The following is a 13238-nucleotide window of genomic DNA, read 5'->3' on the forward strand; positions in this document are numbered from 1 at the left end:
GGGAGATCCTGGATCCGCGGGGGAGGGGGGCCACCACGTGTTTCCTTGGACCAGGTAGCCCCTCCCTCTCCAGGAGGCGGGGCAGCACCAGAATAAAGAGGGGGGAAGGCCAGCCCTGGGGGTTGGTGTCCTCACCTCCACCATGGAGCAGCAGCGCGCAGCCTGTTGCCTGAGAATGGTTCTGGAGCACTCCAGCCACTCCTTGCCCAGGGGCGTGGTATCCTTTGTGGTGAGCTGGGCTTGGAACAGATGGGGCATCACAGCCTTGGTCTTGGAGGTGGTCCCAGGCCCGAGTGATTGCTTCCAGGGTGCTCCTGTTACTCCGGCCACCAAGGAACATCACTCCCAGGTGCCCCGGGGGCGGGGTGGAGGCTGCCTTAGCAGGCGCTGGTGGCACCCACGACCTCAGAGGCCTCTTTTTCTGCCATCAGTTGTGACTGTCCTGTTTTCTGTGGCTCCACCTTTCTGGTCCTTCTTAGAGCAGGCGATTTCTTGCTTCATGAAAAGTGAGGGGAGAATTGGGGTCCCAAAGGAGGCCTTGCCATAGTCGATTGCCTTGTCATTTTCTGCACGAGGTGTGCATGACCTATGCGAATATCTGGAGACCAAGAAATGCCCCAGGACAGTCCCACTGTAAACATGAGCCAGAGCTTCATGGAAGGAACCTAGAGGGCAAGTCACTAGAACCTTCCCAGGAGGGGATGCCAATCCTCTGAAGGGATGTGAGCTGGACACACTGGCTCTGCCCAGGGCAATCCCTGCTGCAGTCTGGCTGGGCACAAAATCGCGAGCCACTCAAGCAGGAACAAACTTTATTTTTTAAATTCCCCTCCAATGCCCTGTGCTCCCGGGAAAAAAATGCCAACCGACACACGCAGCGTTCTCCCGGACACACCAACAGGAAATCCCTCCTATGAAATTCCCTCCTACTGCACTTCCCCAACCAATGGGAACTACCCAGGAGTCCCTTAGTAGGCCTACGTGGAGAGCAGGGGTCTAATATCCATATGAATGCAGATGTTAACATAATCATATCATCTCAATGGCTTGCTGGCGTCACCTTTCAACCCAAAATGCCATGCATCATACTACTTGGCTATGGCTCTCAGCATCTCCCCCTTCTGTTTAATTAAACAACAAGCAATGTGGCTTAGGGACCGTGCCTGTTAGGTTGTCCAATTCAACATATGGTTCTTACCCGTCATCGGATGAGCTGACCTCTAGGCCTCAGCCTCCTGTCTTAGGTTGATACCACTGCAATTTGATCATACCCGTCACTGACTACTGGTCCAGCATATAGCCATACTTGTGGATAGGCCCATGCACCAGTGGGGGGGTGAGGTTCTTTGCCTCACCTCCATTAGCCCCCAAATTTAGACCATCACTAGTAGAAGGGAGGAGGATACAGAAATGCCACGACACCAAGCCAATTGACGGCTCCTTTGGAAAAATTGCATCACTAGTGACACATCAGAAAAGATACGCCAGCACTACCATAATTCACTGCATTAACAGATAGTTCACAATGCATACAAGTGATACATAGTCCAGGCAAGTTCTGCAAGCAGTTCAAAGCAGAGGAATCTATCAATATGTCCATTTCCTCCCAAAATAAATCGACTCCTTGATTGAGCATTACTTGTTGAGTTATTATTCATTGATGCATCAGTTTACACAGTTTGTTGTGATAACTATCGAAGAAGCTGTAGTTTGGATTCATCTTTGTCTTCAGTGGCACTGGGATGAAAATAGGAATTCTGACAATGATGCTAAAAAAAATTATGTAACATTCCAACAGGTACTAAGAAAACAACTTTCTGAACAATTTATATTATCCTGAACAGAGTTATTAAATATAATGAAAAGGAAAGGTGAAAGTAAACAGATCTGTTAACCTCCTTATTTGTTCACATATTAAAACAATCCTCAACAGCTGTTTACCCAATTGAAATTAAACCATTAAAACCATGTGAATAATAATAATAAAAAATTTGGGTCCATTTATTCATGAGCGCTCCTCATATATGATATATGGACATACGCACATACAGACATACAACACAAAACAGAAGTATGCATACATAACATACAACACATGACAATAGTAAAGGCCTTGTAGCTTTACATAGGTGAAATCTCCATTGCAATGTTTAAAAACTCCACAGTTCAAAAAATAAAACTGATCAAAAAAACATTAACTTAGGTCTGTATGAGCTCAAAAATAAAATAGAACTTTAAGATGTGGGAAAAGTCAATAATAAAATAAATATTTAAAAAAGCATCCTGGTTAATCACCATCACAGATGTAAGAATAGCCAAGCTGGAGCTCTGGATATCAGCTGTTATGGATTTGAGTCAAATCATCTTCTTTTTGGTCTGTAAAAATTACTTTGGTTAGTCTCTCTAGAATCCAAATTGGCTGTTGTTCTCCCTGTGGAAACATACAAACAGAACCCCGACTCCAGACAATCACTGGGTCAGGACCTTTCCATTGTCCTGTTAGAATATCCTTCCAAAGTACCTTAGGCTTATGTACATTTTTTGGATACATATGTCTTTCCGCAGCACTAAATCCTGATGAATCCAAATTTAAAAAGTTTAGAGTAAAAAGGGTTATTTTAAGTTTATCTTTGGGGGATATATACCCCTTTCCAATTCCCTCTTTTTGCTTTAATAAGTACATTTTAATAGTTTGATGAGCTCTTTCAACTATGCCTTGTCCCTGTGGACTGTATGGAATTCCTGTTATGTGAGTAATGCCAAATGATGAGCAAAATTGTTTAAAAGAGTTAGAGGTATAGCCAGGGGCATTATCTGTTTTTAACTGTTTTGGAACGCCCACAGTGGCAAAATTTTGTAAGCAATGAGCTATAATATCTTTAGTTTTCTCTCTGGCATGAAGGGAACCCATCAAAAATCCAGAAGAAGTATCAACTGTAACATACAAATGTTTTAATTTTCCAAATTTTGGCAAGTGTGTGACGTCCATCTGCCAAATATGGTTAGGTATCAATCCTCTAGGATTGACTGAAAGATTAACTTGTGGTAAAAAGGTCACACTATTTTGACATTGTTTTATTATGTGTCTGGCTTTTTCCTTAGTTATTTTAAAATGCTTTTGTAATGTATTAGCATTGACATGGAACCTTTTATGAAAATTTATAGCTTCTTCTATTGTGGAGAAAATATGTATGTCATGTGTAGATTTATCTGCTAATTCATTGCCCAAACTAAGGGCTCCAGGCAATCCTGATATGTCCTATAAAGAATGGATCTTTTCTGTCGCAGATTAGACTTTGTATAGTGGAAAACAAAGAGAAAACAGTAGAGGAAGGGGAAATCCTACCAGCATCTTCAAGGGATACTATAGCATTAACTACATAGTGACTATCAGAAAATAAATTAAATAAAGAATCTTTAAACATCACAAAAGCTTTTAATACTGCATTAAGCTCTACCTTTTGAGCTGATTGTTTGGGTACTAAAAATGCAAAAGTTTGATCAGGGGTAACTACTGCTGCTGTACCATTATTTGACCCATCAGTGAATACATTTGGAGAATTCATGATAGGGGTTTTTCTTGTCATTTTTGGAAAAACTACAGGATGCAAACACCAAAAAGGCAACAAAGGATTAGATGGTAAGTGATTATCAAATGAAACAATAGATTTACACATGATTATTGCCCAAGTATTTAACTCATTAGCTAACTCATCAATTTGATCCATAGTATATGGAGTAATAATTTTATTGGGCTCATTCAGCCATAGAACAGGTAATTTCAGGTTGCCATTCACCTGCGTCTCACAGACAAATTACTCAGGCTCAGTGCTAAAGAACCCGCGGAAACTGCTTCTTGGAGCCTACTCCTATCAGAACATACCCCAAGCTCGGAGCGGCAGAATTCTGGCTCCCAGAACTGCTCTGGCCCAGGGCTAAAGAACCCGCAGAAACTGCTTCTCGGTCAGGGTCCTGCTGAATACTGTGGAGGTAAATACCAACCGAGCCTTCATAGACAGTGGAAACAGGATTGAGACGGGGCTTGTGAGGGCCGGTCAGGACTCACCCGTTGCTTTGGTCACCCGGAAAAGGAACGAAATGCTGCCATTCACATGGGATACCAACATGGCAGAGATTTGATATCATCAGAAAGCAGCGGAGGAGAGAACTTCATCGATACCAGCAGCGACAGAAACAGTTGGTCTCCTGGTAAAGAAAGTGAGTCACAAACACCCGAGTCTCTCTCACTTTGTCATCAAGCCAGAGGGGCAGAGCAGAGCCATCACCCGCGCCTGGAACAGGCCCAGTGGCCCGCCGGCATGGCAGTCACGTCACCCCAATTGGAGTAGGGGCAGAGCAGAGCCGCCACCCACGCGCGCCAGGTAGGCAGACCTACAACCGACCGATGGATCAGGCCCAGCGGCCTGCCGGCGTGGTACACACGTCACCCCAATTGGAGTAGGGGCAGAGCAGAGCCGCCACCCGTGCCCGCAAGGTAGGCAGACCTGCAACTGACCAGTGGAAGAGGCCCAGCGGCCTGCCGGCATGGTAGACACGTCACGCCTATTGGAGTAGGGGCAGAGCAGAGCTGCTGCCCAAACCTGGAACAGAGCCAGTGGCCCACCTGCGTGGTAGTCACATCACCCCAATTGGAGTAGCGGCAGAGCAGAGCCACCTCCCGCGCTTGGAACAAGCCCAGATACCCGCCGGCATGGTAGACACGTCAGCCCAATTGGAGTAGGGGCAGAGCAGAGCCGCTGCCCGTGCCTGCAAGGTAGGCAGACATGCGACCGACTGGCAGAACAGGCCCAGGGTAGCAAGGGCGTGGTAGACAGATCACCCCAATTGGAGGAGGAGCACAGCCGCCGCCCAACCCTGCAAGGGAGAATTTTCAACTATACAAGAGCAATATAAATATATAGGGGGAAAACTTCAAAAACACAACAGTTTCACCAAGCAGAAAGAAACACTAGCAGTATGAAAAGACAAGGAAAGAAAGGACCACAAGCAATGCAGTTCAACTCAACTTTAGAAGAGGTAATAGCTGCAGCAGATGGAATGTCAGATAAAGAATTCAGGATATACATGCTTCAGATGATCTGCAGTCTCAAGGAAGACATTAGACAGCAAAATCAGACAATGAAAGATCACTTTGACAATGAATTACATAAGCAAATCCAGGAAGCAAAAGATCAACTATACAGGGAGATAGAGGTTATAAAAAACTAACAAACAGAAATCCTAGAAATGCAGGAATCAATAAACCAACTTAAAAACTCAATTGAGAATACTACCAGCAGAGTAGAACACTTAGAAGATAGAACATCAGACAATGAAGACAAAGTATTTCAACTTCAAAAGAACATAGATAGCTCAGCGAGACTGTTAAGAAACCATGAGCAGAACATCCAAGAAATTTCGGATAGCATAAAGAGACCAAACTTAAGAGTCATTGGGATACAGGAAGTTATAGAGGTCCAAACTAAAGGAATGAGCAATCTGTTCAATGAAATAATACGAGAAAACTTCCCAGACTTGAAGAATGAGACAGAATCCCAAATCCTAGAAGCCTACAGGACGCCAAATGTGCAAAAATCATAAGAAATCCACACCTAGACACATTATAATGAAGATGCCCAACATACAGAATAAGGAGAGAATTTTAAAAGCTACAAGAGAAAGGAAGCAGATTACATTTAGGGGTAAGCCAATCAGGATAACAGCTGATCTTTCAACACAGACTCTGAAAGCTAGAAGATCCTGGAATAACATATTTCAAACACTGAAAGAAAATGGGTTCCAACCAAGAATGGTGTACCCAGCGAAACTAAGCATCAGGATGGAAGATGAAATTAAAACCTTCCATGATAAACAAAAGTTAAAAGAATTCGCAGCTAGAAAACCATCTCTTCAAAACATCCTTGGCAAAACATTACAGGAAGAGGAAATGGAAAATAAGAATGAAAACCAACAGTGGGAGGTAGGATAGTAAAGGGGGGAAAATAATCAAAGAGGAAAACAAATCATGTTAAGTAACATAAATAAACAAATATGGCTGGAAGAACAACCCATATCTCAATAATAACCCTAAATGTTAATGGCATAAACTCACCAATTAAGAGACACAGGCTAGTAGAATGGATCACAAAACAAGACCCAACAATATGCTGCCTACAGGACACACATTTGATAGGAAAAGACATACATAGACTGAAGGTGAAAGGTTGGGAAAAATCATATCACTCATATGGACTTCGGAAACAAGCAGGAGTGTCCATACTCATATCAAATAAAATAGATTTCAAGCCAAAGTTAATCAAAAGGGATAAAGAGGGACACTACATACTGCTCAAGGGAACCATACACCAACAGGACATAACAATCATTAATATATAGGCTCCAAACAATGGTGCACCTATGTTAATCAAACAATCTCTTCTCAAGTTCAAGAGTCTAATAGACCACCATACAAAAATTATGGGAGACATCAACACACCTCTCTCACCAATGGACAGATCTTCCAAACAAAAGTTGAATAAAGAAACTATAGAACTCATTAATACAATTAATAACCTAGACTTAATTGACATATATAGAATATACCACCCAACATCAAGCAGTTACACTTTTTTCTCAGCAGCACATGGATCCTTCTCAAAAATAGATCATATATTATGTCACAGGGCAATACTTAGGCATTTTAAAGGAGTAGAGATAATACCATCCATCTTATCTGATCATAATGGAATGAAACTGAAAATCAACTATAAAATAAGGAAGGAAAAATCATGCATCACTTGGAGAATGAACAATAGGTTACTGAATGATCAATGGGTTATAGAAGGCATCAAGGAGGAAATTAAAAAATTCTTAGAGATAAATGAAAACACAGACACAACATATCGGAATGTATGGGACACATTGAAAGCAGTTCTAAGAGGAAAATTCATTGCTTGGAGTTCATTCCTTAAAAAAAGAAAAAAAAATAACAAATAAATGATCTCATACTTCATCTCAAAATCCTAGAAAAAGAAGAGCAAAACAACAGCAAAAGAAGTAGAAGGCAAGAAATAATTAAAATCAGAGCTGAAATTAATGAAATCGAAACAAAAGAAACAACTGAAAAAATTGACAAAACTAAAAGTTGGTTCTTTGAAAAAATAAATAAAATTGACAGACCCTTGGCCATGCTAACGAAGAGAAGAAGAGAGAGAACTCAAATTACTAGCATATGGGATGAAAAAGGCAATATCACAACAGACACTTCAGAAATACAGAAGATAATCAGAAATTATTTTGAATCCTTATACTCCAAGAAAATAGAAGATAATGAAGGCATCGATAAATTTCTTAAGTTATATGATCTGCCCAGATTGAGTCAGGAGGTTATAGACAACCTAAACAGACCAATATCAATTGAGGAAATAGAAAAAACCATCAAAAGACTACCAACTAAGAAAAGCCCAGGACTGGATGGGTATACAGCAGAGTTTTTCAAAACCTTTAAAGAGGAAATAATACCAATATTTTTCAAGCTATTTAAGAAAATAGAAAAAGAGTGAGAAGTTCCAAATTCATTCTATGAGGCCAACATCACCCTGATTCCTAAACCAGACAAAGACACTTCAAAGAAAGAAAACTACAGACCAATATCTCTAACGAACCTAGATGCAAAAATCCTCAATAAAATTCTGGCAAATCGGATACAAAAACATATCAAAAAAAATTGTGCATCATGATCAAGTAGGATTCATCCCTGGGATGCAAGGATGGTTCAATATACGGAAATCAATAAATGTTATTCACCACATCAATAGACTTAAAAACAAGAACCATATGATCATCTGGATAGATGCAGAAAAAGCATTCGACAAAGTACAGCATCACTTTATGTTCAAAACTCTAGAAAAACTAGGGATAACAGGAACACACCTCAATATTGTAAAAGCAATCTATGCTAAGCCTCAGGCTAGCATCATTCTGAATGGAGAAAAATTGAAGGCATTCCCTCAAAAATCTGGAACAAGACAGGGATGCCCTCTCTCACCACTTCTGTTCAACATAGTTCTCGAAACACTGGCCAGAGCAATTAGACAGATGAAAGAAAATAAAGTCATAAAAATAGGAAAAGAAGAACTTAAATTATCACTATTTGCAGATGACATGATTCTATACCTAGCAGACCCAAAAGGTTCTACAAAGAAACTATTAGAGCTAATAAATGAATTCAGCAAAGTGGCAGGATATAAAATCAACACACATAAATCAACGGCATTCCTGTATATCAGCGACAAATCCTCTAAAATGGAAATGAGGACAACCACTCCATTCACAATATCCTCAAAAAAAATAAAATGCTTGGGAATCAACCTAACAAAAAGGTGAAAGACTTATACAATGAAAACTACAGAACCCTAAAGAAAGAAATAGAAGAAGATCTTAGAAGATGGAAAAATATACCCTGTTCATGGATAGGCAGAACTAAAATCATCAAAATGGTGATATTACCAAAAGTTCTCTATAGGTTTAATGCAATGCCAATCAAAATCCCAGTGGCATTTCTTGTAGAAATAGAGAAAGCAATCATGAAATTCATATGGAAAAATAAAAGACCCAGAATAGCAAAAACAATGCTAAGCAGGAAGTGTGAATCAGGCGGTATAGCGATACCGGACTTCAAACTATACTACAGAGCAATAGTAACAAAAACAGCATGGTACTGGTACCAAAACAGGCGGGTGGACCAATGGTACAGAATAGAGGACACAGAAACCAATCTACAAAACTACAACTATCTTATATTTGATAAAGGGGCTAAAATCATGCAATGGAGGAAGGATAGCATCTTCAACAAATGGTGTTGGGAGAACTGGAAATCCATATGCAACAAAATGAAACTGAATCATTTTCTCTAGCCATGCACAAAAGTTAACTCAAAATGGATCAAGGAGCTTGATATCAAATGAGAGACACGGCGTCTGATAGAAGAAAAAGTTGGCTACGATCTTCAAGACTGTGGAACCAACCTAGATGCCCTTCAATAGATGAATGGATAAAAAAAACGTGGCATTTATACACAATGCAGTATTACTCTGTATTAAAAAATGACAAAATCATAGAATTTGCAGAGAAATGGATGGCATTAGAGCAGATTATGCTAAGTGAAGCTAGCCAATCCCTAAAAAACAAATGTCAAATGTCTTCTTTGATATAATGAAAGTAACTAAGAACAGAGTAGGGACGAAGAGCATGAGAAGAAGATTAACATTAAACAGGCATGAGAGGTGGGAGGGAAAGGGAGAGAGAAGGGAAATTGCATGGAAATGGAAGGAGACCCTCAGGGTTATACAAAATTACATACAAGAGGAGATGAGGGGGAAGGGAAAAATAATACAAGGGGGAAAAATGAATGACAGTAGAGGGGGTAGAGAGAGAAGAGAGGAGGGGAGGGGAGGGGAGGGGGGATAGCAGAGGATAGGAAAGGCAGCAGAATACAACAGACACTAGTATGGCAGTATGTAAATCAATGGATGTGTAACTGATGTGATTCTGCAATCTGTATACGGGGTAAAAATGGGAGTTTATAACCCACTTGAATCAAAGTGTGAAATATGATATATCAAGAACTATGTAATGTTTTGAACAACCAATAATAAAAATTTAAAAAATAATAATTTTATTGGGAGAAATTCCAAACACTCCCTTTGCTGCTTTCATTCCTTTGAGTATTAATTGTCCTACAGCCTCAGGATACCTAGTAAGAATAGTGTTAGGAGAATAAGATAAATGTATCCATAATAATGGACCTTCTTGCCAAAATACTCCTGTAGGAATATTTTTTGTTGGTAGTACAATAAATAATAAAGGCAAACTTATATCATTCTATCCAAATGGATATTTTCCATATATGTTTCAATGATTTTTAATGCCTTTCTTGCTTCAGGCATCAACATGCGGGGTGAATTTGGATCTGATGGACCTTTTATGATATCAAATAAAGGTCCCAACTCTCTTGTTGGTATGCCTAGATAAGGCCTTATCCAATTTATGTCTCCCAATAACTTTTGAAAGTCGTTAAGTGATTTGAGTTGATCTACTCGTATTTGAATTTTTGGTGGACAGACCATAGTTGAGGATAATAGAACTCCTAAATAATTAATTGGAAGATTTAACTGTACTTTATCTATTGCTATCTTTATATTATAATTTTTTAATAAATTTGTAAGTGTGGTATAACCTTCTAGCAATGGGTTTTTATTTTTATGTGCCAATAATACATCATCCATATAGTGAAATATTTGTAGTCCATGATTTTGATTTCTAAGTGGCTGGATTGCTTTGTTAACATAAATTTGACACATAGTTGGACTATTAGCCATCCCTTGAGGAGGTACTTTCCATTCATATCTCTGATCAGGACCTTCATGATTCAGTGCAGGGATAGTAAATGCAAAACGTGGACTATCCTCAGGATGAATTGGAATTAAAAAAAAAAACAATCTTTAATATCTATAGCTAAAACATACCAGGTTTTTGGCAAAGCAGACAATTGGGGAATCCCTGATTGAGCAGGTCCCATAATAACCATCTCATTATTAATGGCTCTTAAATCTTGCAATAATCTCCAATTACCAGATTTCTTTTTGATGACAAAAATGGGAGTATTATGGGGAGATACAGAAGGTTGTATATGTCCTTCCACTAATTGTTGTTTGACCAGGTCATGGACTGCTTGTATCTTTTCTTTAGTCAGGGGCCACTGAGGAACCCATACTGGTCTTTCTGATTTCCAAGTAATTTTTATTGTCTCAGTGGCCCTTTCTGAAAATCCAACCCATGTCTATTTATTCCTTGATCTATTTGAATTGGTGCTGTTATACCTTGTTCTTGTTCTCTTAATCTTTTTTCTTTCCTAAAGCCTTGTCTAGCCCTAGTAGTGGGCGCGTTAGGATTGATGTTATTTGTTAATGTCAAACCTAATTGATCTAGGACATCTCGTCCCCATAAATTTATAGAAAGATGATCCAATACATACGGCTGTATAGTTCCTTCACATCCTTCAGGATCCTTCCAATCTAATACCATTGCACTTCTATGGGGATTAGTTGCCACTCCTAGGCCTCGAAGCGTTTGAGTGGCTTGTTGTAATGGCCAATGTTTTGGCCATAATTGATGAGATATGATGCTAAGGTAAGCTCCTGTGTCCAATAGCCCATTAAATTTATGTCCTTGAATATTTAGTTTTAGCATTGGGCGAGAATCTAAATTTAAAGACCGCATAGCCCAATCCACACCTGTGAAGCCTAATCCCATGGAACCTCTTTCTACAGTATGACTGGAAAATTTATCATGCAGGCTGGGTATTATTAATAACTGTGCTATTCTATCTCCTGGTGAAATTACTGATATACCTCTTGGAGAACTAGCTATAATTTTTATTTCACCTTCATAATCAGGATCAATTACCCCAGGACTTATCATAAGTCCTTTCAGTGTAGAAGAACTCTGTCCCAGTAATAAGCCTACTGTTCCTTGGGGAAGAGATCCTTTTACTCCTGTGGGAATGATTTGAACTCCCATCTCTGGAGTTAGTACTGCTCTGGTGGAGGTGCAGATGTCCAACCCTGCGCTCCCTCTGGTTTGTCTAATGAGGGATTTAATGGATAATGTATCCTGGGCACTACCCTGATGGTGTTGCTGGGTTCCTCCATTGCCCTGTATATTTGTGGTTGTGGGCCCCGGAGCATTGCCCCCCCCATTCCGTTTTTTGGCATTGGAGCCTGATGCCTTTCTCCATGATATCGTGGGTAAACACTTGGTCCTTGTCCATTTTTTGATAATTGAATACACTCTATGGTGGTTTGAGAACAGTATTCATTAGCCCAATGTCTCCCTCTATGGCATTGTGGTCAAATACCTGGTATTCTATTCCTTTGATACCTAGCTTTGTTAAACCCTCCTCCTATGGGGCAACTCCTTTTAAAATGTCCTGTTTGTTCACAATTGTAGCATATTTTTGGCCTGGCATCTAAAGCCTATTGTACTGCCTTTGCCAAGACTTGCCCTTGTTCATTAATGTCTCTACATAATTTGATATATGTGTTTAAATCTTCATGTCTCCATGGTCTAATGACCTCTCTGCCTCAATGATTTGCTTTGTCATAAGCCAGTTGTTTTATTAATGGCATTGCTTGTTCTGTATCCCCCAAAATTCTGGAAGCTGTTTGAATAAGCCTATCTACAAATTCAGTGTAAGGTTCATTAGTTCCTTGTATTACCTTAGATAATTGTCCTTGTAAATCTCCATGCCCCTGTAAAGTTTTCCATGCCCTAACTGCATCTACAGCAATTTGTCCATATACACCAGGATCATATTCAATTTGTTGCCATTGACCCTCATAAGGTCCTTTCCCTAACAACATATCTAGATTCCTTTGAGGGTAACCAGCTGCTGCATTTTGCCTAGCTGTCTCCATGCAAAATTCCTCATTGACAACCTTCCATAACAAATATTGCCCTCCATTTACCACAGATCGACACATGTTAGCCCAATCTGCTGGCGTCATGTCCAAGTTGGTAATGGATTCGACCATGCTTATGGTGAAGGGTGCTTGTGGACCATAGGTTGTTACAGCCTCCTTTAATTGCTTCACTGTTTTGAAATTTATTTTTTTTATTGGTTGTTCAAAACATTACAAAGCTGTTGACATATCATATTTCACACGTTAGATTCACGTTGGTTATGAACTCCCAATTTTACCCCAAATACAGATTGCAGAATCACATCTGTTACACATCCACATTTTTACATAATGCCCTATTAGTAACTGTTGTATTCTGCTAACTTTCATATCCTCTACCCTCCCCCTCTCCCTCCCGTCCCATCTTCTCTCTCTACCCCATCTACTGTAATTCATTTCTCTCCTTGTTTATTTTCCCATTCCCCTCACAACCTCTTATATGTAATTTTGTATAACAATGAGGGTCTCCCTCCATTACCATGCAATTTCCCTTTTCTCTCCCTTTCCCTCTCACCTCATGTATCTGTTTAATGTTAATCTTTTCTTCCTGCTCTTCCTCCCTGCTCTGTTCTTAGTTGCTCTCATTATATCAAAGAAGACATTTGGTATTTGTTTTTTTAGGGATTGACTAGCTTCACTAAGCATAATCTGCTCTAGTGCCATCCATTTCCCTGCAAATTCCATGATTTTGTCATTTTTTAGTGCTGCGTAATACTC

The 13238-nt window shown here is 39.9% G+C and overlaps 1 pseudogene; it reads left to right on the top strand.

The window, feature by feature from the left end:
- The first annotated feature begins 142 nt into the window (after positions 1 to 142).
- Positions 143 to 13238, top strand: part of LOC124085352 (phytanoyl-CoA dioxygenase, peroxisomal-like) — a 34164-nt pseudogene continuing 21068 nt past the window's right edge.

Source organism: Marmota monax, unplaced genomic scaffold, assembly GCF_021218885.2.
Source record: "Marmota monax isolate L192 unplaced genomic scaffold, Marmota_monax_Labrador192_F-V1.1 WCK01_AAM20220418_F8-fsc00491, whole genome shotgun sequence".
Taxonomy (NCBI): Eukaryota; Metazoa; Chordata; class Mammalia; order Rodentia; family Sciuridae; genus Marmota; species Marmota monax.